The sequence below is a fragment of the Petaurus breviceps genome, unplaced genomic scaffold (genome assembly GCF_028583685.1).
Source record: "Petaurus breviceps papuanus isolate PSGF00001 unplaced genomic scaffold, PetGlider_PUasm1.0 90417, whole genome shotgun sequence".
Lineage (NCBI taxonomy): Eukaryota > Metazoa > Chordata > Mammalia > Diprotodontia > Petauridae > Petaurus > Petaurus breviceps.
The window spans coordinates 734,530-761,141 of NW_027187245.1; the positions used below are offsets into that span (position 1 = coordinate 734,530).

Here is a 26,612-nt window from a genome sequence, read left to right on the forward strand (position 1 = left end):
GGGAGGGGGTGGTGGCAGGCTGGGGCAGCAAGGCTGGCGCTGGCTCCTTTCTGTCCCCCAGAGCAACGGCAGCAGGAGCACCTTCTTTTATTTCCAGGTCATTTGGGGGGCCCACTTTGGCTCTAGCCTGGACCTTCTCTCCCCCCACCCCCAGCTGCTGACTGAAGGAGAAGAATCCCTAAAGTACAGGAAGTGTGGGGGATGAATTTCAGTGGAGAGAAGAGTGGGAAAATGGGTGGTAGGACACGAAGAAAGCAGAACATTGCTCTCAAACCAGTTGTGAGGGGAAGAGGATGGCTGCAGGACAGGAAGTTGGTAGTCAGAAATACTTGGGGGGGGGGGGGGGCGGCATGCCGGCTGTTTGGGAAGTCGGAGTTAGACCCTGACTCAAACATGTGTACTCAGGACGTCTTCAGGCATGTGAGTGGCACGGTTACAGCAGAAGGCCAGGAAGAAGAGGGGCAGAAATACAGAGCCCCAGTGTCAGGGGGAAGATTATGGCTCCGGGACAGGAAGTCGGTGGGCAGAACCATGCCTCACATAGGTCGGGAGGGGGAAAGCTAAGCGTGTGGACAGGAAGTAGGTGTTCTGGAGGGGATGCTCCAGGAAAGGGCTTAGCTCCAGTCCTGGGAATGTAAAGGGGGCAAGGGGCAACATGGACGCGGCCCTTTCGGGGCCTCCAGGGCCTTCTCCTCCATTCTGGCCCTCGGCGCCAGGCGCAGGGTGAGCCGGGGGAGGACTGGCAGTAGGCCTGGCCGCTGCGGAGGCTGTCCCCGGCCGGGGGTGGGCTTTCCTGCTGCTTTCCCTCTCCCTCCCTCTCTGTTTCTTTACTGAGATCCTGGAGGAGAAGCCGCCCCTGCGGGCACTGCCGCGGGCAGAGAGTCACCGCGCCACGGTCTCCTGGGCTTCTGGCGGGGCGGCCTCCGGGGCCCTCCCGTCCGAACAGTAGACGGCACTTGGGGTAAGTCTAGCAGCCAAGAGCCAGGCTCGGATGCCGTGTCCAGTAAGGGCAGGCATGGCTTCCAAGAACCTCCCCTCCCCCTCTGCAGCCGCCTGCTGTGGTTCAGTTTGCATCGGAGACCGAGGAGCTAAGTCTACGCTTCACGTCAGCCAGTGTCCATTTGGTAGACACGCCCCTCCCCCAGTCCCCCAAAGGGTTGGCTTTCTGTTTCTTTGGGGTGGTGGGGGGGGGTGGCATACCTGGGATTTAATCACTGCGGGGGTGTCCCTGTGAGGGATCCCCATCCTCTGATGAGCTCACACACCTGCAGCTTGTTGCCCAGGGACGCTCAGGTGAAGGATCAGGCCTGGTAATAGTGAGAGGTCATGGGGCTGAATTCCCCTCCAGAACATAACAGGGATTCAGTGAACACAAGGCACTGTGTGCAGGCAGATGGAAGGAAAGAAAGGCGCAGGTTGCATTTATGAAACAGGGACGCTGTGCCTTGCACTGTGCTGAGCATCTTAGACATGGCATCTCCTTTGATTCTCGCAGATAGGTGCCATTAGGACCCTCATTTTAAAGTGAAGGAAACCAAGGAACACAGAAGTTAAATGACTTGCCCAACTAGTCAGTATCTGAGGCCAAATTGGAACTCAAGCCTTCCTGATTACAGGCCCAGCACTGTATCTACTGTTCTGCCTAGTTCATTTCGGACAGTCCGTTTCCTTCTGAGGCCCCAATTTTCTCCTTTGTAAAATGAAGAATTTCCCCAATGTGTGCCTCTCCAGTCCCTTCCACCTCTAAATATAGAGCCTGAGACTTAGTTCCCCAATGGTCTAAATAACTTAAAGCAGCTTCCAAAGGTGTCTGCTAACCTATGTAGAAGTGATTTATATTCTGGGATACTCAAATAATCAAATGTATCTTTTATCTCTTGCATTTGGGTTGTTCCCTCTACCATTCCATGTGGCAACCCATCCATGACTACTTAGCCTGTGAAACTCATACACTGGGATAAGAACTTGAAATCCAAAATCAGATCATGACACTAGATTACTTAGAAATTTACATTCCACTTTCCTGTTTTATTTTTCCAAAAATCAGCCAACTATATTAGCCGTGTGACATTGGGCAAGTCATTTAACCCCAATTGCCCTGCCTTCCCCCTCCAAAAAGAAAAAAAAAACCAGCCAACTGTATTTTTATAAAGAATTATAAACACTTTTAGAATATTTTTTTTCTGTTTGTATTGACTTACTCATGCTTATAGTTGATGGAAAAATTATATCTGTTTTCAAGTGAACCTGAGAGCAAATATGAGGAAGGTGTTGATGGGGGGAACGGGATCCCGATAGGTTCAGCAGATATTCTGATCTTATCCAAGACCAGAAAACCTGCAATATCCTCTGGAAAGAATTCACGGTCTCAGGCTTAATTGGAGTGAGAGTTGTAGAAGTTTATTGTTAGGCTTCCATGAGAAGCAGGCAAGAGTCCTTTAGGGGACCTGCGAGTGAGAGGGGTACAGGCTTTTACCTTTAAAGGGTAGGGCTGCCATTATCAGAGCTGACCTGACGGGAGGGGCCTCAGTGCATAGACAAAGGTCAGAGCTGACCAAGAGGAGCATGTGAAGAGATAGTTTAGATAAGATTTGGGCCAGGCTGAAGGAGACATGAGGGATTAAGTAAGAACAAAGGAGTCCCAAGGTGTTGCCTAGGCCTAGTGTGGATAGAGGGAAGGGGCAGAGTTGGGAGGTTGGGAAGGGGAGGTTGGGAAAGGAATTTTACAGATAACAATTTTACAGTACAAATTGCAGTTACAATTTCACAGACTGGTTTCACAAGTTGGTTTCACAAATTGACCTAGACCCCAGGTACTCCATCAGTGTTAGAGAAGGGAAAAGGTTCAGTTGTAAGAAAGTGTCTTTGTGGGGCATTATGGCCTCTGCATCCAAGAGTAGCCATTTTCCAAGAGTCCTTTATTCTGGGAGAGCCAAGAGATTACCATTCTTTCTCTCTGGTAAAGGCTTCTGAACAAGACTCAGTCATATAATGTACTTTGCAGTTCTTTCCAATTACAATCTATTAGGGAGATGCAAATTACAAGTACTCATCTCTCTATGGTTCTTAGAAATCTATAAGGCTTTCTGCCTTGTTTGCTAAGGAGAAAAATGAATAGGGTAGAGTTAGCAATCTGAGGAATATTTGCTGAAGAAAGAAGTTTTTTAAAAGTTGGAGAACAAAATCTTCAAACTAAGTACCACTGATCCTTGTGATCTGAGGTGGAGACTGTGCTTTTATACATCAGCTCCTATAATTAATTCATATTCACTGCTATGGTTCTTTGAATAGGAAAGCCAGGCTTTAGTTCATTTATTGAACATGTGACAGCTTCATTGTCATTAGATTTTGGGAGTGGGAGGACATACTTGTGATATTCCAAACCACTAGTAGAGTGCTTAATAAAACTCTGCTTTAGAGAACCATCCATATATCATCCTCTTCCTAATTCCACCCCCTCCCCCAAAAGGAAAGATTTTTAGTACAACCTGAGCCCTCATCAAGATCTGCCAATCTGCCACCTGGGTAGCAGACTATATGCTGAGACACGATAGAGGACTGAATGGAAAAATCTAACAAATAGAGCATGCGTGATTCTCCTTAAAGATTCCCTTGGTCTTTTCCACTTTAACCAAGGCAGTAAGCAATTAAAAAAAGAACTACGATTGGACTTGTGAATTACTTGGGATAAGCTCTAATTTTGATATTATTTCATTTCGTGGTAGCAGCAGTCATGTCTATGTCCTTTTCTTGTCATGACCTTGACCACATGGGCTATTTTCCTTACTTTTACTCTTAGTTGAATGATGAATTTTATGCCATACATGTGTTTCCTTGATTTTTTTTGTTGTTTTTAATTTTGTGGTTTTTAAGAACAGATATTATTCCATGGAAAATTGCTAAGAGTATGGCTCTTGAAGCACACTTTAGTTATTATTAGAGATAGTGCAGAATTTATTCATGTGGGAAAGTTAAGTGTTTCAAGCATCCTTACAGCTGATGATAAAACAGGATCAGTTAAAGGCCTCTGGAAGTACCTGGAAGCCTGGGGGCTTTTTTACTTATTCCTCAGTTGTGGACTTTTTGAATTTGGAAGAACATAAAGAAGACCAGTAAAGAAAAAAATATTTGTATTGTACTGACTGTAGCAAGCATTTTAACTTCACAACAGCAGTTAGATTGGGGGTGGGGAAGGAGAGAATAACCTTTTTACTGTAGAAACTCACTTTTTCTTTAAAAGTATTAAGGAAACTGCTAACCAAAGTCCAAATGAGCCTGTAAGATCTGGATATCTGCATCAGATTGTAAAATATTTACGCTCCAAAAAGTAGGAGGGAGGGGACATGTTTCCATTGAGGAAATGATGAACTCTGAGAAATATATAACTGTGTTGAGAAGGAAAATTATTGCAGAAATTCCCAAGAGGAGATAGAAATTGAATACCTTGACATGACTTTGCACTGTGGCCCATATCACAAAGGGTTGGAGATAGAAATTGAATACCTTGACATGACTTTGCACTGTGGCCCATATCACAAAGGGTTAAGAAATTTATCTAAGTGACAGAGATAAACATACTTTAATGGTCTGGACACTCACCTGCTTTAAGCCCCATTGACAACCTATGGATGATAGTCAAGGCTGAAATTGGAAAAAACGTACTACTTGTCAAAGGTCTGCATACAGTATCCATTGCGATGTGTGTGATTACACAATGAACTAAAAAAAAATGTACCTGAAACATGTGAGCTCAGTAAGGAATCCTGTAAGACACATAGTTACATGCAGGAGGACATGTAACATATTAAAACCTTTTTAAAGATGTAAAAAGTTGTGCATTTTTCTGTATAAACCAATAAATTTAATTATTTTACTTTGTCCCAGTTAACTGCACACTGCTGTATTTGCAGGACGAGGAATGAATACAGTAACTCCATTTTTTCCTTTCTTAATGGAAATGCCTCCATTTAATTTTATGCAACTTATTGTTCCTTATGAATGTAATGTACTCCTTCCTCACCTCTGCCTCTTAGAATCCCTTGCTTTCTTTTAAGACTTGGCCCATGTACCACCTCCTTAGTTAGGGCTCTTACTGTTGCTCTGACTTTTAGTGACCTCATTTGGGGTTTTCCTGGCAAAGATCCTTCTCTAGCTCATTTTACAGATGAGGAAACTGAGGCAAACTGTGTTAAGACCCTGTGCCCAGGGTCACATAGCCAATAAGTGCCTGAGGCTGGCTTTGTACTTGGATCTTCTGATTCCAGGCCCTGCACTCTGTCCACTATGCCACCGAGCTGCCTTCTGGCCTTAAGTTTCCTCGACTTATTCTATATGTTCTTAGGCATTTATATGTTTCCTTCCTCCCATGGAATCTAAGCTTCAGTAATGGAAGGACCATTTTTCCATTTTGTCCATGTGTCCTTAACACCCACAACAATCCATTGCATATCATAGGGCTCTTGATAAATGCCTTTGAGATTGGATTGGATTGAATTGAATTGAAAGACTCAGATTGTTCTCTAATTGTTATTCATTTGCCCTCTAGCTTTGGGGGGCTGTTTTCAGACTAGTTAACAAGAAAATCTAACCCAAGTCATTTCTGTTTCCATACTAACGGCTACGACAAGGGTTATCAGACACTTTGCTGCTTCAGTAAAAATGACTTACTGTATATTGCGCAGTGTTGTTTTCCTTGAATGCCCATAGTGCTGTTTGGATGATTTGGGGGGGGGGGGGGGGGGTTGGGTATTTGCATAATATGGACTCTGCAAAAACACACCCATGATAATATTTCTTTTGCATGTGTCAATGATTTCTGTGGCTGCAATTTCCCCAAAAGAACTCTTTTCCGGTCTCCTGGGTCTATTTCCTCTTGTAGTGCTTATTGTGCTTGGGGCCTGTGTGTGAGCTAATTTTGAAGAATGCTACCTTACATCAAGGCGGTAGGGGGAAAATTGTTGTGTAAATTTTTCCTTTTAAAAGGAATTGGGCTCTTCAGTATTAAAAAAAAAAAAGTCAAAATTTTAATTATCCCTGGAAGATAACAAGGATTACCTTTTCTTCCATTGAATATTCTTTGCTTTCTACTGCCATTAACATGGATTTATTTTCTTTTGGTGACATAGGAGAACATGCTACATTATGGTGGCAAGTTAGAGGATTACAATGCCAAACCAGTGTTGTCTTCAATTAAATTAAATTTAAAAGTCTTTCCTAAATATATTTTTTAAGGCAAAAAGCTGAAATTTCCTTATATCTGATCTACAATATATGGTTTTGAGAGAGTTACCTCAGGCTTACAGAGATTAATGGCCATTCTGCCATGGCCATAGAGCTAATAAGTATCAGACGTAAGAGTTGTTCTCAGGTTATCCTTACTCCCACTCCAGTGTTCTGGCCAATATGCCAAAATCCCATTTTGGATGCTTTAATAAAGATTCAAAATGTGACCCTTGGCCCTGGTACTCTGTATTGACATTCACAAAAAGGAAGTGAAATCAATCGAGAAAGCAAATTAACAGTGACTTAATGAGACTATTTCACTAACCATTATTTGCTGGAGAATTCTCATTTTATGCCAGTAAGACACGATCTTCATTGGTCCTTTGAACTGCTACCCAACAGGTCTCAGGCACACATGACATAACTAGAAACTTTTTTTGAGTATGGGGACCTTTTTTATATACAACAATATTGGGACTTCTTCCCCTCTCTTTCCACCCACTTCCCCTTCTCCTCTTTCACCCCCTCCCCTTGCAGTTATATTACTATCTCTTGATTGAGAAAATATACTACAAAAAATTGGAATGAATTCAATAATGTTTTCTAAATGAATTTGAATTATATCAATCATAATAACAGCATCTACATAGGTTAGGAAAGTAGTAATATACATGTGTGAGACGTTCTTTAGTTTACGGAAGGCATAGCTACTTACTTATTATACTGAGTCTCACTGAATATTTTGTTGGAGCTAATGAAAGATCAAAATGCTGATGCTTAGTGCATGAATGGATTCATGGACTCTTTGTAGTAACTCGCTGTTCTCTCCACCCCCAAGGTCAGGAACCCTGGACTGATTTCCTTCCATCATTGCCATTCTGCAAGTTCTCTGAATTCACTTGGCTTTATGCTCAGGTCGCCTAGAGGAAGAACTGAATCAAGATCCCAAATAATCTACCTGAGGACTGATTGGCAAGCCGCACAAGAGGTGAATGTCACAGCATCATTTGGAAGCCAGGTTCATGTAACTATAGGTTTCATAAATGTCATATTATTTTAAAGGAGATAGACACATCCTCCTGGAACCGACTTCGCACTCTGCTTAGCTAACCAGTACCCTGAAAGGACAGCATTCTTTTGGGATTGGGCCACCAGAGCCAAAGAATTCTTCACTTCAGTGCACCTTCCCACTTCTCTTGCACTTATGGATTCACAAAGGATTTTCCCACAGTCAGTCTTCCCAGGTGCTAGTGCTTTCCTCCTCAAGATTATCTTCTGTTTCTCCTTTTTATATCTTGTATATACCTAATTATTTCCCCATTAGGATGGGAGCTCCTTGGGGGCAGGGACTGAGCTTTTACCTTTCCTTGTATACCTTGTGCTTAGTGTGGTGTCTGGTACCTATTATATGATTAATCACTCCCTTTTGACTTGAGGTAGATGAGGCAAGTGGTATTGTATGTATGCACTTTACAGATGAGGAAACTGAGGCCTAGAAGAGCTAAGTAACTTGTTCATGGTCACTAAATTCCAGGACTTTCCCCCTCCACATCACATTGCAACTAAATCTATTTCAGCTGGAATGGTTGGAAGACAAATTAGCACTTTCTGATTTTAAGAAACAAAATTGTCTATCAAATAAAAATACCTATACTCAATTTTAAAGATATTGAAGAGGATTATGCTAGTGAGCTGACTAGTGGTAGGGAGAGGGCAAGAGAATGGCATGATGATCTTACTGATGAATGCAGAGACTCCCTCCAGTAGGGACTGACTGTGTGTAGTGGGCTGCGATGGAAAAAATAAACAAACAAAAAACAACGTACTAGATTGGGCCTTGGTTCTTGGCTACCAGTCAGTAAGCTAGCCAGGTTGATTTAGCAGCATTGATGAAGCATGCTTCTGTGAGGTGCTGAGGAAAGAAAGGTGAGACACAACTATTCCCTGCCTTCACTAAACTTTCATTCTAGGAGTTGGGCCTGAGGAACAACATGTACACAGATAATTAAATGCAAATATAGAAGCAGAGGCACCACAGTGGGCAGAGCAGAGGACCTGGGGTCAGGAAGATCTGACTGCAAATCTGGCCCTACTTACTAACTGGATGTCCCTGGACAAGTCTCTTAACCTCTGTCTGCCTCAGTTTCCTTATCTGTAAGCTGGAAATCATAGTAACACCTGCCTTCCAGGGTTGTTTTGAGGAACAAATGAAACAATGTTTGTAAAAGATTTGTATAAATAATAGGGATGATAATGGTGTGTGGTGGTGGTGGTGGTGGTGGTGGTGGTGGTGGTGGTGGTGATGATGATGATGATGATGATGATGATGATGATGATGATGATGATGATGATGATGATGATGATGATGATAATGATATTGTTGCAAGGGGTGAGAGGTTTAATTGGATTCCATTCCATAAAACATACTTGGGGATTGACAGTATGGGAAAAGGAAGGGAGGATGAGTCTGTTCCCTGACCATGTCAAGAGAGACGTGTCTCCTATGGGATGGAGTCCCACCCCTGACCACCTTCCCCTTAATAATGTAATTTTTGTAATTGCCAGAGCAAATACTACATTGCTGGTCCAGCTGCTGCCTGGCTTTATGTTTCATGCAGACATGCTTTGTACATACAGTGAAATGAAGAGTTAGTGAGATCTGCTACTGATGAGCAGATATTATTGTTTTTATTTTTGGCATGTTCAAAACTTTTTAGGAGGAGCTGATTTTAGTCAGGTCAGCTTGCACTGGAGGAGAGATTCCTAAAGATTGCACTGTCAGGTGACCTAGAAAAATATTAGTTGGGTGCAAACTTTCAAGGACTGAAAATGAAGCACTCTATACTATATATCAATTTCTTTATGCTGTTTCTTGTGTAAGTTCTAGTAAGTACATGCTAAATATCTTTCTATAAAAATTACGGACAGTGGTTGTGGGGAACAACATTTATTCCAATAATACTCTGAGATGACCAGAAATGAAGTTGAAAATTTCTTATGATACCATATGCAGCCAGAAATAATATGTGAGTACTCTGATAGCTCAGGAATAAGCTTTGTATCATTCAGCTTAATTAATAACAGATGAATGTGTGAAAATGTAGACTATACTTAACCAGGCCTTTTGAATATAGACTACACACATGTGTGTGTATGTATATATTATGTATATATATCTTCAATGTAAAGTTATATGGAACTCTATATACTTAATGTATTTGAATTAGAAAAGCAACTTGAAGATAAAAGGATACCATGTAAATAAGGATTTAACAACATCATCATCCATTCCAGACCTTTTGTAATTTCCTTTCTCTATATAATCTCTAGACCTTCATCACATAAAATTTCCCATAAAATTGTAATATAGGAATTCAGTTCTTAACTGTTAAAACATTTCTCTTTTAAGTCCTTTTATTAAAAAAAAATCAAATTGTAAATAAAGTTAGGAATCACAGTTTATTCTGAAATGAAGTTGCGTAATATGTGGAAAGTTTTAGCTTTATGACCTTGGAAAGGTCCCTTAACCTTTCTCGGTTCAGTCTCCTTCGTGGTGTCTCCCACGTCTAGATCTAGGAGCCTGGGTACAACCATGGACTAGGCCCTTCATCTCTTGGGGTCTCAGTTTTCTCCTCTGAAATGAGGAGTGAACTTGATCGCTCCTAAGGCTCTTCCAGCTTTAGATCTAGTACCCTACAAACTAGGGATTGTACCTAGGACAAATTTGGCCAAGTGAATCATTGTGGTAGAACACTAAATGATGCTGTAGCCTATGCCCTGGAGGATACAGACTTGACCCCCAAATCAAGGAGAATAGAAAGGTGACAGCTAGGAGAGTGGGGCCCAGCAACAAGACCCATAAGATGAGGCAAAGAGTTGGGAGTTGTGGTGGGGAAGTGTCAATCCCTCCATCTGCAGGACAGTGGAGAACTAGGCCCCATTCTAGTTACATCGCTGTTTTTCAGTCATTTCAATTGTGTCTGATTCTGTGACCCCATTTAGGGTTTTCTGGGCAAAGATATTGGAGTGGTTTGCCATTTCTTTCTCCAGCTCATTTTACAGATGAGACTGAGGCAAACAGGGTTAGTGATTTGCCTAGGGTCACACAGCCAGAAATATCTGAGGCTGGATTTGAACTCAGGAAGATGAGTATTCCTGACTCCAGCTCCCAAGGTCTGCTCTTTAGTTAAATCTGGGATTAGAGATTCATTGAAAGGGGAAATTATGAACTTTTGAGGTAATCAAGTGACCCCATATCAAACCCCCAGCTCCATTTCCACCTCTGCAACTCCATCAAAGAAATTCACTTTTCTCCCCTGACACTCCTAGTGAATAGTATCACAATTATAGCACCGATACCATTAAAGTTGATACCTGATTGGGACTAATGTCCTATGATTTCGTTCCTGCCTGTATTTATACTTGCCTACCCACATGTTACTTTTATCCAAGATGGTCAGAGGCCATCTTGGACAAAAAAAACCAAATTTTTGCTTTTCCTATCTCCTGGGTATATCCCTCCAAGCTTCCCGGCCCACTTCAGTTAAATAGGGGGATTAGGACTTGAACTCAGATCACTACTCTCGCCTCCTTGTGCTTTCCCAACTTGCCTTCCTGGTGTCATTTGCTTGGGCTGCACCTTCTCCCACCCACCTATGTAGAATCCTCGGCTTTGGGCCTCATTCTTCTATGTTTATGTTAGAAATAGTCATTTTCTTTATAATATTAAAAAAAGACTTGTTAAAATGGGGATAATAATGCACAAGCTTCCCTGCCTCTTAGGTCTACATGTGAGGATAACTTCCCCATGAAATTTTCTTTAAAATAATCTCTGAGGACTAAAGTAGGAAATGAATTCTTAGGAGCTCATATATTACATCTGTTTTTATATTCCTATTTGTCTCTTCTCCCTCTACCTTGTTTTGCTACAGTGTACCATGGGCAAGCAAAGGAACACTGTGTTGCTCACTCTTTTCATTTTTTTTTTGACATATCACCAAGGAGATTTTTCCTTATAATATAAATAGCTATTATATTTCATTAAGATCTTGGACCCATTCACTTACCTGGACCTTTGGTTATATTACAGCATATGTACAGTCTTATCCTTCATTTCCTTTTCCTTTTGTGTTCTCTGCTTTACAAAATAGAACAAAGAATTGCTTACATACACTCACACACACGAAAATGAAAAGCAGGGGAAAATATATGTATGACTTTGCTAAACTGACTTAAAAGCATTTAGAGTTCTGACCATAGATTTTTCCTATTATAATAGTCCAGTAGTTTAAGAGTGAGTATATGTATGTGTGTGGTGTGGTGTGTATATGTATGTTTGGTTTTTAAATGCTTTAAATTTTATTGGGTGGCTTCAGATATAGCTGAAATGTTACTTAGGTGGTGACACAGGAACTAAAACATTAGCTGGTTTCTGAACATTGTGAGCATTGTGATACAAACAAAGTAAGTCTGGCTAATTTCTGCTGCTGTCCCTTATTCCAGACCTAAGCAAGGTTTTTTGCATGCTATAAAAACAACACCTGTAATCTCTTGCATCTGGAAATAAAGCACTGCTATCCTCTCTGATGTTCTAAACTTGTGAGCTAGAGTTTTTATTTTATTTTTATTCAGAACTTTAAAAAAAGCTTTCCCATATCTACAACAGAACCCATGAAGATTGTATATCAAACTGTGAACTTTATTTCCTATCATTTGCTTTTTTAAAAAAGTATATAATGGAATTCAAACATTACTTTCAAAACTGCCCTCTTTGTCTATGCTTCCTTCTGAATTTCCTTCTAGTCTATAATGTGTGTGTGTTTATGAATTTTCATCGTCCCTTTATTTGGAAGAATTTCTTATAATCTCCCTCTCTCACCTCTGTCCCCCCAACCCTCCTAAAAAGGAAGAGAAAGAAAAAATAAAATGTGATAATAAATAAGCTTAGGCAGACTGTACTTGTCATACAATGTTAATTTCTCCCCTTTTTTTGGTAATGGTATGCTTTTGTCATAAACTTTTTCCTCTCTTCTGTCATGTGTCTTGAGAATTGGTTTTTTGATACCCTTGAAATTGTTTCCCTTGATACAGATCTCCTGTGTACAGAATTGTGCTAAGCCAGTGCAATTGTTTGTCTTGTCTTTGTTCTCTTCCATGCCACTTCCATTTCCTCATGTAGCAGGTGAGAGACTCCACTATCCCTGAGTAAATCTTTTTCATTTGTAAAGTACTCTCCCAGCTTCATCCTTAAATGTTTGGATTTCTGTAAATTTGTTTTTCCTATTTTATGAGATAGTTACTCACAATCTGCCACCATCCTCCCCTCTGAGATTTTCTACATGACTGTATACTCTCACCTGATGTTGTCATTGGTTTTTACATCTCTCCATTTGGTAAGCTAAACAAGTGTTTGTTGACTGAAGCTGTTTCTACTTTTTTCTGGCCTAATTGTTTTAGCAATATGTTTACATTGGTTAAATTTTCTTAGGAAATGATGATAATCTGTGCCAACATCTATTCTTTTATCCATTTATTATTCTATAGCAACAGACTATTTAAATAGGTCAAGATGAAGTAGTCTTAATTGTGTACCAGATCTTTTCATTTTATTATTCTGGTTTGGTATTGATTTTAGTTTTTGTTATAATGAATTAGTTGTCTGTGCACAGGCAGTTGACATGAAAATTGTTTCCATACCAGTAACCAGTTTTTTTCTTTCTATTTCCTGTCTATTAAAATATACTCAGTTTATTTTATTTGCGTGTGATATATTTGCTATTTGTCATGTTTATTGTTTCCCATTTCTTCCCTTAAATAAACTATTCATGATATATAAGTGTGAGACTTCTCTATAATCGGCAAGCCTTTGGCCATGAAAAGCCACTGAAAATGTAACTGGTATTTAGCAGTATGTTAACACTTGTACCTAGCTTCTTCTGCCTATTTTGCATCCAAGTTTCACTGATGTCAGGTGAAAGGACAGTGATGATAGAGGCAGGATAGGATGTGATTCTTAAGGTAGAATAGTAAAGAGGAGGAGAGAACCCTGCCAGCAGAGCATAGCATCCTGCCTCTCTGGCCACTTGTGCAGGAGTCCAACGCTTAGACAGTTTATACCTTAGGAGGGAAGGGGAGGCTGGGTGGGGCAGTGAGGTGGAGAATCTCTTTATCTTTGCTCAATTTTGAGTCCTTTATGTGTGGCATAGGAGAAGGGCACCTTAACAAATGCCCTCCATTTTGGTTTTTGGGAACAGTTTGTGCTGTCGGGCACTTCCTCTACCCATTATTTGCATTGCCCACCACCACATGGTAATAACCCAGAACTAGCTGTCACTTTTCTCTTTTCTCTTTCCCTTTGTAGGTGGTGGATTAGATTATCATTCTCATCTAGTTTTTGGCATGTGGGTTATTCAGTGACATTGATAGGTCAAAGCATTCATGTTATAGAAATTCTCCCCTTCATTCTCCACTGTTCTTTCCTTAGAACTGTATACAGGCATAGTTGTATACAGTTCATCTAATAAGACTATTGTGAATAAATAAAGCAAATAAACATTAATATACCCAGCATAAACATTTGGCATTCCCTATAAGCCTTCTCAAAGTGGCCATTGAGTTCTGTCTTCCCAGGGCCTATTTGTCTAAGATATTTTGCCCATCATAGACTTCAGTGATAGAACAACGTTCAGACAGTTGGTTTGCTGTAGGAGCTTGGTGCACTTTAATGAATCTTCTGGCATTTTGAATCTGGTGATGCTTTCATCTCTAGGAAGGAACCTCCACTTTCCAGTCAATATTTTGGGTGCGCTTCTATAATTTGTATCTTTGCCTGTCCTTTGGCTCTATGGTAACCCTTTCACAAGGTATAAACTGCCTGGATATTTGTAGTCTTACCCAGATGATTGGAGAGGGGACCACACACTGCTAACGTTGCCCTCTCTGTTTTTCTCCTTCACTTTTAAAGTCCTCAGGTTGTCCCACATTTAACTTCACTCCCCTTCCACCTGCCATTCCTTCAAGTGCAATGAATTTCGGAATGAAAGCTGGACAGATGAAGCAACAAGTGAAGATACGTCTACACGCTGCAAACCAATAATATATTTAATTGTACTCTATAGCAGGTTGGCGGAAAGTGTCTATCTTCAAGGAGACATTTTGACTTTGTGGAAACCTGTTTGTTTCAGGCATATTTTCACATTCTGGTGCAAAAAAGATTGCATTAGCCACTTAGGGAAGCACTTGTTCACGCAACTCTCAAAGATACACACACTTGTAATTCACATCTAGATGATCCTGAAATTGTTTAAGGAAATTTAATTAAATTCATCAAGCATTTATTAAACACTATATATCAGTCACTGAAAAACACACAAAATTTAACATTAAACATGGGGAAATCATTCGTGTTTGTATGTATACAAACTTGTGATTCACATCTAGATGATCCTGAAATTGTTTAAGGAAATTTAATTAAATTCATCAAGCATTTATTAAACACTATATATCAGTCACTGAAAAACACACAAAATTTAACATTAAACATGGGGAAATCATTTGTGTTTGTATGTATACATATACCAACTATATCTTTCTGTTTAGTAATGGGGGAGGGAAGTAGCAGCTGGGGATGTTCAGGATAGTCCTCTTGGAATAACTTTGCAGGAGAAGGATTCTCTGAGGTGAAGGGGTGGAAGACAGCCTTCCAGGTCTAGGGGGATAATGAAAAGTACTCCATACTACTTAGAGGTGCCATATAGAGTAATGATTTAAGTAAGTTAACTCAGTCTCTTTCACTAGCCCCAGCATTGCCTTTCCATGTAGCATGAACCCTATGGGAAGCTGCACCTGTTCAGTCGTTTCAGTTGTGTTTGAGTCTCTGTGTCCCTATTTAGGGTTTTCTTGGCAGAGGTAGTAGAGTGTTTTACCATTTCCTTCTCCAGCACATTTTACAGATGAGGAAACGGATGTAAACAGGGTAAAGTGACTTGTCCAGGGTCATACAGCTAGTAGTATCTGAGCATGGATTTGAACTCATGAAGATGACTTCCTGATTCCAAGCCCAGTGTTCTATCCACTGTGTCACCTTACTATCCCTGCTATAGGAATCTAGTGATGGGCATAGGCAAACGAAATCAAATTGCATTTCTAGTATTTCCTGAAAACCAAATAAATGTGTTTATACAATCTTCCATTAGACGATGTAATTGGGGTTTAAGTAGCTAAATATATGATAGTATTTTTAAGGCATCTCCATTTATTCAGCATTTATACTATTAAGCTTTCCTCTTCAGCTTTTAGCACAGAGACCTTTTTGCACATTAGTCGCTCAATTAATATTTAACAGGTCTGAAAGTTTATGGAAATTATTTTTAATTTTATATACCTCATATTCTCATCAACTTATGGCCGCTCTAAACTTTGTTGTTGTTCAGTCATGTCTGACTCTTTGTGGCCCCATTTGGGGTTTTCTTGACAGAGATACTGGAGTAGTTTGCTATTGTCTTCATTTTACAGTTGTAGAGACTGAAGCAAATGGAGAAGTGACACACCTAATAAATTTTTGAGGCCAGATTTGATCTCAGGGTCTTCCCACCTCTGGGCTAGGCACTTTGCTGCCCCAGTCTGAACTTAGAGATTGTTTGGGTTAGCTTGCACATTTTACAGATGAGGAAATTGAGGCCTAGAGAGCACATAAGACTTCTAGAAAGTAGAATGGGTGCGTTAGGAGCTAAGTGCTTCTCTTTCACTGCAAGCCTTCATGCACTTCTCAAGGTTGTTATAGGAGGGGTTCATGTTTAGGTGCCAATTGGACTAGGTGGGTTTTTATTTCCAACTGTGATGCCATGACTTTCATCTTCTCTGATCTATGAACAACTATAGATTAATCCCAATTTATTTTTTTTCTATCTGTTCTTCATACTTACTCCCTTTGATTATTAGAAATTGCCAGGATTCTCAAATCTGGCATAGGAAACAGATTTTTCTTAAAGAAATCATTCAACAAACATCTCAATTGTTTTTGCTGTATGGGACATTCATAAATCGTTTCTGAATTGAATCTTGTTTTTGGTGCTAGAGTTGATTAAAAAGTTTAATAAGACAGTGTTACTTTTGATGAGTTTACAGTATCATGGCAGGGGAGAAGACACAAAGAAATAACTTTACTACACAGTATTTCATGATTAGTATGTTAGACATTTGTGAAAGAAAATACAAGGGAGAAGATACCTATTGACCAGTGAAACGGAACCAAGAAACTTTTCCTGTAAGTTTCAACTGTACCTCTGCCTCACCTGGAGGCAGGAAGACTTGAGATCAAATCTAGCCTTGGACATTTATTAGCAGTGAGACCCTGGGTAAGTCACCTCACCCTGTTTACTTCAGTCTCTTCAACTGTAAAATGAAGACAATAGCAAACTGCTCCAGTATCTCTGTCAAGAAAACCCCAAATGGGGCCACAAAGAGTCAGACATGAGTGAAATGACTGAACAACAACAAAGCTTATATTAGCCATAAGATTGATGAGAATGCAAGGTGTATGAAATGGGTAAGGATTCAGCAAGCAAAAGGAAAGGGTGGATTCTAAGCACAGGGAGCAGCATATGCAAAAGGAGAGGGGTTGGATAGCAGAGGAGGTGTTGGGGGGAAAGAAAATTGCACTTTCACTAGAAAATAGAAAGAACGAACAAGAACATTCTAAAATAAAGCAGACACAAGGGGCAGTTGATAATGGTTCTGTGCCGGCATGCCTGAAGGATTCCAGTGAAGTACCTGGGGATCTGTGGCTGGCCTGGTGCTCCATAATATGTGCACACACACATATAAGTATTTAAATTGGTGACTTGGCTAAAGGCATAGAAGTTGTGCTCGTACAATTTTCATGTGACACAAAGATGGGAGAGCTAACAAACTTGATGACAGAACCAGGCTGAGCAGGGTTTTGTCACCTTTTCTGGGTCCTGGATTCCTTTGGTAACATTATAATGAAGACTAGTCATAGACCCCTTTTCAGAATTGTGTTTTCTATACATAAAATATGTAGGACTACAAAGGAAATCCATTATATTAAAATGTAGTTCTTGAAATATTTTTAAAAAGTTCTTAAGACCCCAGGTTAAGAATCCCTAACCCAGGATGTTAGGCTGAATCCAATTAGATAGGTTTTAATAAAGCTAAATTGAGAGTCTTATACTAATGTACAAAAAATCAACTCCACGAATAGATGGTGAAAGCAAGAGTAGACAGCAGTTCTAAAAAGAATATGGAGGTTTTAGTAGCCTGCAAGCTCAGTGTGATATGACAATCATAAAAGCACATGTGACCTTGGGCTGCATTAGAAAGGACAGAGCTTCCGGGAATAAAGAGGTGAGAATCTCACTGCACTATGCTTTTGTCAGAACCTGTTTAAAAGACTGCATTCAGTCCTGGGCAATGCAGCTTAGGAAGGACATTGATAAACTGGCAAGTGTCTGGAGGAGAGCAACCAGCATGGTGAAGGGCCTTGAGTTCATGACATATGAGGATTATTAGTTGAAGGAATTGGACATGTTTGTCCTGGTAAAAAAGAGAAAGTATAAGACTCTGGTGTATGTGGGGGGGGGGGGGGGAGAGGGGGTGCTCAGGAGTTTGGACAAAAAAAAATAGGGGAGGGTTGGGGGGGGGGGGGGGGGGGGGGGGAGGAAGGGAGTATAATAGCTATGTCCAAGTAAAATATTTGAAGGGTTGTCTGGTGGAGGAGGAATGAGACTTCTATTTGACCCCAGAAAGTAGAAACAAGTAGTAGGCAGAAGTTACGAAGACACCAATTCTGGCTTGACCTCAGAAAAAACTAATAATTGACACTGTCCTAAAAGCAGAATGGCTTTCCTTGGGTGATGGTGGATTCCCCTCCATGGAGGGGTTGGACAGCTACTTGTCAGGTCTGTTACAGTGAGAGCATTACTTCAGGTATGCGTTGCAGGAGGTGTTTGCTGAGGTCCCTTCTAAATGTCCAATTCTGTGAACTGTTCAAAATCAAATGCTTTTAGATTGTGGTGAGCCTCCAATGGCAAGCAGAGGCCTTAGAGCTTCACTTGAGACCTGATAAGGCGCCACTGAAGCATTCTGAGGTCAAATGTGATGTAACTAGATTGATATGTAAGAATAAATGGCAAAGGTATAAAGGGCCAAATAGAAGAGGGAGAGAACAGGAATAGGACAATCCTGAGGATTGGAGTATGTTGCAGCAGTGGAGCCAACGTAACATGGAGAGTGCATATGATCCAAAGTCACCTCAAGGTAACTAAAATGAGATAGACAGTGATCATTGCAAGCCCAGAAGCAAATAGTGAAGTCAGGCAGTGGCGGAGTATCAGGGGAAAAATTGTCTTTGGGACATGTTGAGTTTGATGTACTGGTAGGTTGTCTTGGTGTAACAACATGGAGGCAGTTGGAGATGGCTCGTGGAGTATAAAAGGGCAGCATTTGGAGATAGAAGACCTGATTTCCAATCCCAGCTGGGGAACCAATGCGAATCAGTTCACATTTGTGGATTTCAGTTTCTTCCTCTGTAAATTGAGAGGATTATACCAGATGTAAGGTCTCTTACACCTCTAAATCTATATTCTGAGAGATCATTTCCATTGGGAAAACAGCAACAGCAACCAGGCAGCAGCTACTGACCTGGAATACGGCAGCCACAGCCTCAGGTCTAGCTTCAGCAGTGCCACTGGCAGCCACTAGCTGATGGACTGACCCACCTCTGCCAGGCTGAAGGCTTCCCATGTGCCAGGTGCCGAGAATCGCACACCAACAGCTGGTTGAACTGAATGTCACTGCAGTTCTGAGTTTGTGATTACTTCCAGTTACAGACAAACACATTATGTTCCGTGGATATCATAAGGAAGCAAGGAAACCGACTCCACCAACTTATTGGAACGGCAAGGTGGTCCAGTGGCTAAGTGCTGGGTCTGGAGGCAAGAAGACCTGAGACCGAAGCCAGTGTCGGACACTTAATAGCTGTGCAACCGTGGGCTAATCACTTAACCTCGGTTTGTCTTCATGTCTTCAAATGAAAATGGAGATAACATGCAGCATCTGTTTCCCAGAGTTGTGAGAGTAATATGAGATAAGATTTATGAGGTGCTTAGCATGGTGCCTGGCCCACAGTTGGTGCTTGTTTGAGTTTATATTCACCTCTCTGAGGCCGGCTTAAAGGACCCCCGTCATGCTTCAGCTCACTCATACATTCACTCTTCAGACTTCTCCTCTTTCATCTTGCCTGCCCTGTCCATTCCCACTCTTTCCAGCTCCCTTTGTCTCTCCCCGTTGGAATATAAGGTCCTCAAGGGTAGGAGTCTTTCTGGCTTGTTTGTATTTGCGAAACCTAGTGCCAGCCACAGAGTAAGTGCTTAATAAATGCTTTTCCTCCTGCCCCCCTCCCCCCAAAAGTTTCCCAAGCATTTTAAATGTTTTCTTCTTCAATCTTCACAATAACCTTGTGAGCTATGTGATATTATTATCTTGGGTTTTATTGCTTAGGAAACTGAGACTGAGATAAGGTAAGTGACTTACCCAGGATCACACAACTAGTAAGGGTCAAAGGCAAGATTTGAACTCAGGTCTTCTTGACTCCAAGTCCTATCTACTATTTAATTGCCTCTCACTTGATTAAGAGAGTTTTGGTCAATGAAATGCTTATGTCCCATATAATCAAGCCTGCTTTTTCTTTTCTCACTTCATTGATTCTTGCCAAAGGAGAATTTCCCAGTTCCATTTTCACCATGATTCTCAAAAAGAAAAGATAGTCCCTGGGATGTAGGTACACATATAATATGGGCCAACTCTGAGATCTCACCCATTTTCTATCCAGTCACTTTTAAGAGAAAAAAGTCTCTCTTTCTAAGTGAATGAATATAAATACAGAAAATTTAGGTAATGTCTTAGAATCATGGCTATAGCACTATCAGTCTACTCACTTGGGAGGGAAAGTTGCTCTTCAAATGAGTCTGGTAATTTTATTTTAACTTCTAGATATCATCACATTCATTATAATGGGTGGACTGGCATAGGGCAAACTGCAGGTCTTGGAGTCCAAATACTTAAGTTCAGGTATCAGTTCTGGAAACATGCTAGCTATGTAATGGCTTAGCTATTTGACCTTGGACAAGTCATTTACCTTAAGCTTCAATTTCTTTACCTGTAAAATGTGTTTGATCCTATTTATCTGAGTACCTCAGAATTATTGGGATGAAAATGTTTTGCAAACCTGAAAACAATTGAATTTTATGCTATCAATATGTCCGTCATTAGGAATGTTAGACACTAACAGCACAAATCAATGCTTTTTGGTGTTTGGGGTTTTTATACAGAAAATAACTTCTTAAAAAGAATTTCAATTGTAGACTCTATGGAGATTAAAAAAAAACAGGTTGTTTCCATGTGTTGAGAAATTCACCAGAAGGAAGGAAGGAAAGAAGGAATGAGCAAAGGAACATACCACATAGTAATCACTGAGCTTGTTTCCTAGAATTTTCATATGCAATTGACTTTGTCCTTGAAACTTTAGTTTGGCAAGTCCACAGCCATGAATTTATCACCATAAGCAAGGAGAAGGGAGGACTTCAACTGATTAAGCATCATTTTACTACTTGACTAGGTAGAACAGACAATATTTTCTCTACTGGTTAGGTTCACTGTCTTAAAACAGGGGTTTTATGATCCAGAAAAGTATAGAAACCCAACCGACTTGGAAAATAGAATTACCAACAAGCATTTACTGCAACCACGCACAGCTGCAACTCTGAAAATAATTGTAATAGGACAGCTTACAACATGAAGAGGTGATTAAACTTCGTGAAACAATTTGAAAGAAAGAAAATGTATTATGAAAAGGGCTTAAGCAAATTTCTAAAACAGCAATGACTAAAACTACACATGAGATCTTTTCTGATTCCCTTGTCCCCCAAGTTTTTATTGTTGCCCTTTCAAATTATATTTAATTTTTTTATATTTTTACATTTATTTCAATTTCTCTGTTGTCTCTTTCTAGTGGAATGTAAGCTTCTTGAGGTCAGGACCTATATCTTTTTTTGTATCCCTGGCACAGATAAGATCCTTAGTCAATGCTTGTTGAATTGAGTTGAATTGATTATTTTGGTAAGCTTGTACTCAGGAAACATTAATTTTTTGAGTATTCAGTTATTGAGCCCTAATCCACTGCTTACAGTACTCTGTTCCTATGCCCATATACCCTCATATATAGACATATATATATGTGTGTGTGTGTGTGTATACACATACATATATATACATATATATGTGTGTATATATATATATACATATATATGTGTGTATATATATATATATATATATATTTCTAATCCCTTCTACTACTGAGAAAAGTTTCATAAGTTACAATTATTGTTTTTCCATGTAGGAATGTTAATAGTTCAACTTTGATAAGTTCCTTATGATTTCTTTTCCCTGTTTACCTTCTCATGCTTCTCTTGCTTCTTGTGTCTGAATGTCAAATTTTCTATTCAACTCTGGTTTTTTCAGCAAGAATGCTTGAAAGTCCTCTATTCCACTGAATGACCATATTTTCCCCTGAAACATGATACTCAGTTTTGCTAGGTAGGTGACTCTTGGTTTTAATCCCAGCTCCTTTGCCCTCCGGAATATCATATTCCAAGCCCTTCGATCCCTCAGTGTAGAAGCTGCCAGATCCTGGGTTATCCTGATTGTGTTTCCACAATATTCAAATTGTTTCTTCCTGGCTGCTTGTAATATTCTCTCCTTAATCTGGGAATTCTGGAACCTGGCTATAATATTCCTAGGAGTTTTCTTTTTGGGATCTTTTTCAGGAGGTGATCAGTGGATTCTTTCAACCTTTATTTTGCCTTCTGGTACTAAAACATCAGGGCAGTTTTCTTTGAGAACTTGCTGGAGGATGATTTTTAGGTTCTTACTTTGGTCATGGCTTTCAGGTAGTCCAGTAATTTTTAAATGATCTCTCCTGGATCTATTTTCCAGGTCAGTGGTTTTTCCCATGAGATATTTCACATTGCTTCTATTCTTTCATTTGTTTGGATCTATTTAACAGCATCTTGATTTCTCATAAAGTCATTAGCTTCCATTTGCTCCAATCTAATTCTGAAGCAATGATTCTCCTCATTGAGCTTTTGAGATTCTTTTTCCATATGGCAAATTCAGCTTTTTAAGGCATTCTTCTCCTCATTGCCTTTTTGAGCCTCCTTTGCCATTTGAGTCAGTCTATTTTTTAAGGTATTATTTTCCTCAGTCAGGTGTTGACTCTCATTTCATAATTTTCTTGCATTGTTCTCATTTCTCTTCCCAATTTTTCCTCTACTTCTCTTATCTGCTTCTTAAGGTCCTCTATGGCCTGTAACCAGCTTGTATTATCCTTTGAAGCTTTTGGTGCAGGAGTTCTGACTTCACTGTCTTCCTCCTGTTCCATGCTTTGCTCCTTTTTGTCCCCAAAATAGGAGTGTAATGTTGGAATCTTATGTCTGCTTTGTTTCCTTTGCCTGCTCGTTTTGCTACTCAATTACTTGACTTTTGGACTTTTTGCCACAGTAGGACTCTGCCACCAGACAGGGGAGCTTTCGTCCCAAATGCTGGGGTTTTCTCAGCTGCCAGAGGTATTAGATGGATGCCCTCTCTGAGATCTCCACACACTCTGGCAAGCTGGACATACACCCCAGGACCTCCACCCTAGACTGCAATCCAGATCCAAGCAGGTTAAAGCAAGAGTGATTACCCCTCAGACTGGTGCTTGGTCCCCCTACACTCTGCAGGCCAGGAGCTGAAGCCGCCACGTGGCACTGGCTGGCTGTGCTGGTGTCTCTGCGGCTTTTCGCCCTGGGGGTAAATGCCACACACTCCCACTTACTGGTCCCAAAGTCCAGACTGTACTGACCTCTCACTTTGTCCTTCACATCTGTGTGTTGATAAATCTGGAAATGGCCACAGCTGCTGCTGATCTAGAGTCCCTTTGGCCCGCGACTGGTCAGGCCAGCCCTGGGGCTAAAGTCTCGGTGTGGGGCTGGTTTCGGCTCCCAGAGCGCTGCGCTGGATTCCTGCCGGCCAGCTGGGCTGTCCTCAGTGGGAGGTTAGCTTCTCTGTGTCATTTTGTGGGTTCTGCAGCTCCAAAGTTTGTTTAGAGTCCCCTTTTTACATGGATTGGGGAAGGTGGAAGCCAGAGCCAGGGGAAGGTTGTGCTTCTACTCCGCCATCTTGGCTCCGCTCCCCTACGGTACTCTGTTGATACCTGAGATATTCTGGGATAGGATGTAGTCAACCTCTAAACTCTAAAAATGGTTAGATTTGGACTTCCAGTAATTTGGTATTCTTTCATATACTTGCAACTTCCCTGGTAAACTCTGGCTGTGCTATAAATATCATAAACCAAATGTTACTAGTCTTCATTCCATAGACACTCAGCCCTTATGTAGATTGTGAAGGTATGTACTTCAGTTCTTCCACATAAAGTGAATAAAAGTTAATTGTTATGTGGAATCTAGTGTTTAGAACAGGATGTGTTTAGTCTGCACAATTGCTGCTGTATATATATAATCTTTTTAGTTCTGGTAGAAAGGATATAGGAAAGGTTGATGGGGTAGAGATTAAATTTGTCAGGGCCCAGAGAATCTCCTGGCTCTGATCTTCTTTCTGTTTTTCATTGTCAGTCTGATGAACTTTTAGGGGTGTAAGGAATAAGCATTTATATAGCACCTACTGCATACCAGGCAATGTGTTAGGTGCTTTACAATATTATCTCTTTTGATCCTAATGAAAGCCTTGTAACATTTTACAGTTGGGTAAACTGAGACAGTGATTAAGTGACATGCTTAGCATCACACAGCTAGTATCTGAATCTTGGCTTGAACTCAGGTCTTACTGACTCCGGGCCCAGGAAGGGCCTTTTAATTTCTGGAAAACCAATGCCTGATTTGCTTCCTAAATGTACTCAGAGTTAATATGCCCATTTTTTCAACATTTTAGCAAAATGTCACCTACCATCTTTGGATACATATTTTCAGTACAGTTCCAAAAGAGAGCAACTTTAACTTTGGGATGTGACTCTCTGGGGAAAATGTGTCTGCGTAATAGCCTGCAAGACAGCAGGCCTGACTCAAGATTCTTCAGTAAGGTTGGTCTATTCTTAACCATCCTCTCCTTTGGGCAGGTTGGCAGGGGCTGCTTTTTGTACCATCAACCTCCTCTCTCTGTCCATAATATCCCCTTCTAGGCCCCTGATCAGCCAGATGATTTCTGAGTAACTGGGATTTGATTTTTGTTGCTTATGCAACCTCTGGGACATTGATAACATGCTATTATTTATAGTCTCTTGAACCTAATGTGGTTCATGTGCTCCACAGATATCCTTATCATATCTCTCTGTATCAGAGTCTTCAACATTAGTACAAATGTTGAAGCCTCCTCTCTTGTTCATGGGGAAGTCAATTTGAATTTCATACCAATAATTTTGGCTCTCTCTTCCATCAAATTGACATCTGTGAGTGCTGCATCTTCATTGTGCATACATATAACATCAAGAAGAGGGCCCCTGAGGCTTTCTTGCACTCATTTTTATTTATTAGTCTTCTGAGACTTCCAATATCATTTATGTGCCATATTCTGGCTAGGGGCTTTGTTTTTTGTGCTTATGTGGCCTCTTTTCAGGTTCTGGTTCCCCTCATGAGAGATTCTCAGCTGTAAATTACTTTTTCTGGTTCAGTCTTGGAAACAGCAGCAATGGTACCAGGAGCACTCAATGTCGGGTGATGGTAAGGAGATTGAATACCTGGTCAGAAAGAGATTGCAGAGGACCCCTCTGCTAGCACTGGGCATGGTACCAAGCAGCACTTGGCAACTTTATTCCTCATGACCCAGTTCCAGGGTGGAGAGGATTTGTGCTCACAAGGGTGCAGCGACCTTACCTGGATAAGCATGAGAACAAAGACAGGAAACAATGATCACACATCTCCTCAGATTTCACCACCTTGGAAGCACTGAAAACCTACAGGGCCCTTGAACTAGATGTGAAAAAAGCAAGACATAAAAGCCTGAAGCTCAAGATAATCACCCCTCTCCCCTCCCCCCAGCGTAAATAGAACCGAAACTGTAACATAAAGTCCAAAGTAAGAAAAAGCTTAAAAAAAAAGGAGTAAAGAACAACAACACAAAAAAGCCTGACCATAAAAATCTACTATGGTGATAGAGAAGCTCAAAACACAGATTCAGAAGTAGACAGTGACTTGAAAATATTTACAAGCAAAGCCTCAAAAAATGCAGATTGTACACAAGTCCAACAAGAGTCCTAGAAAAGTTAAAGGAAAAGATTAAGAAAAAAAAGCAAAACATGATTTTAAAAATCAAACAAGAGTTGTAGTGGAAAAACTGGGAAAATAAATGAGGGCAGTGCAAGAAAATACGAAAACAGAATTAGCAACTTGGTAAAAGAGGAACACCTTGAAAACAAAAATTAACCAAGTGGAAAAAATGAGGTAATAGAACTCGCTGAAGAAAGTAACTCCTTAAAAATAAGAATTGGCCAAGTGGTAAAAGAGTTGCAAAACCTTACTAAAGAAAATAATTCCTTAAAATTAGATTTGCTCAAGTGGAAGCTGGTGACTCTAGGAGACAATAAACATTTTCTTTTTTTTACCAAGAGAAACAATAACAACAAATTCCCTTAAAAATGATTTGTTCTGCACAATCTGGACTTAGTCAAAAGGCTGCTTCCGAGGACCGACAAAGCCACATGTTGTCTTGAGGCCACAGGTTCCCCATTGCTGTATTTACATGATCAAAAAGAATGGAAGACAGAGGTGTGTATTGGGAAGAGGCGGGAGGGGGAGAGGAAGAATGGGGAAAACTATTTCCCGTAAAAAAAAACAAAAACAAACATGCGAGAAAGAGGTTTTATAATGGAGGGGAAAGTGGTGGGTGGACAGGGATTGGGAAAAGTTGGACCTCACTCTCATCTAAACTTGTTCAAAAAAGGAAGAATGCATACATACAAACACTGTTGGGTATAGAAATTGACCTTACCCAACTGGCGATACCCATTATATTTGCCAAGAAAACCCTACATGAGCTCAAAAAGAGTTGGACACAACTGAACAAATGTTTTCTTAATAGTTTCTGTGCCATTTATTAGTAGTGTTTCTTCCTCTTGACATCTTAGACTAGATGAAGAAATTAAACTATAGTTTTATTCATTGGCTCATAGAGCTCTCTAAGAAGGGGCTAAGAAGAGGGGGTAGGGGCAATAAAAGGGAGGGCAGATTAAGAGAAGTTGTGATCAGAAGCAAATAGAATTTTCAGGTAGAAATGGTAAAAAAGGATAAATAGAGAAGAAGATAGAGGGACATACACAGTTAGCA

General features: G+C 40.5%; 1 long non-coding RNA gene across 1 annotated transcript; it reads left to right on the plus strand.

Annotated features, from left to right (window-relative positions):
* The first annotated feature begins 524 nt into the window (after positions 1–524).
* Positions 525–13,057, plus strand: LOC138177482 (uncharacterized). Its single transcript, XR_011172508.1, has 2 exons — positions 525–961; positions 7,061–13,057. It is a non-coding gene; the product is annotated as an uncharacterized lncRNA (long non-coding RNA).
* Positions 13,058–26,612: the final 13,555 nt, after the last annotated feature.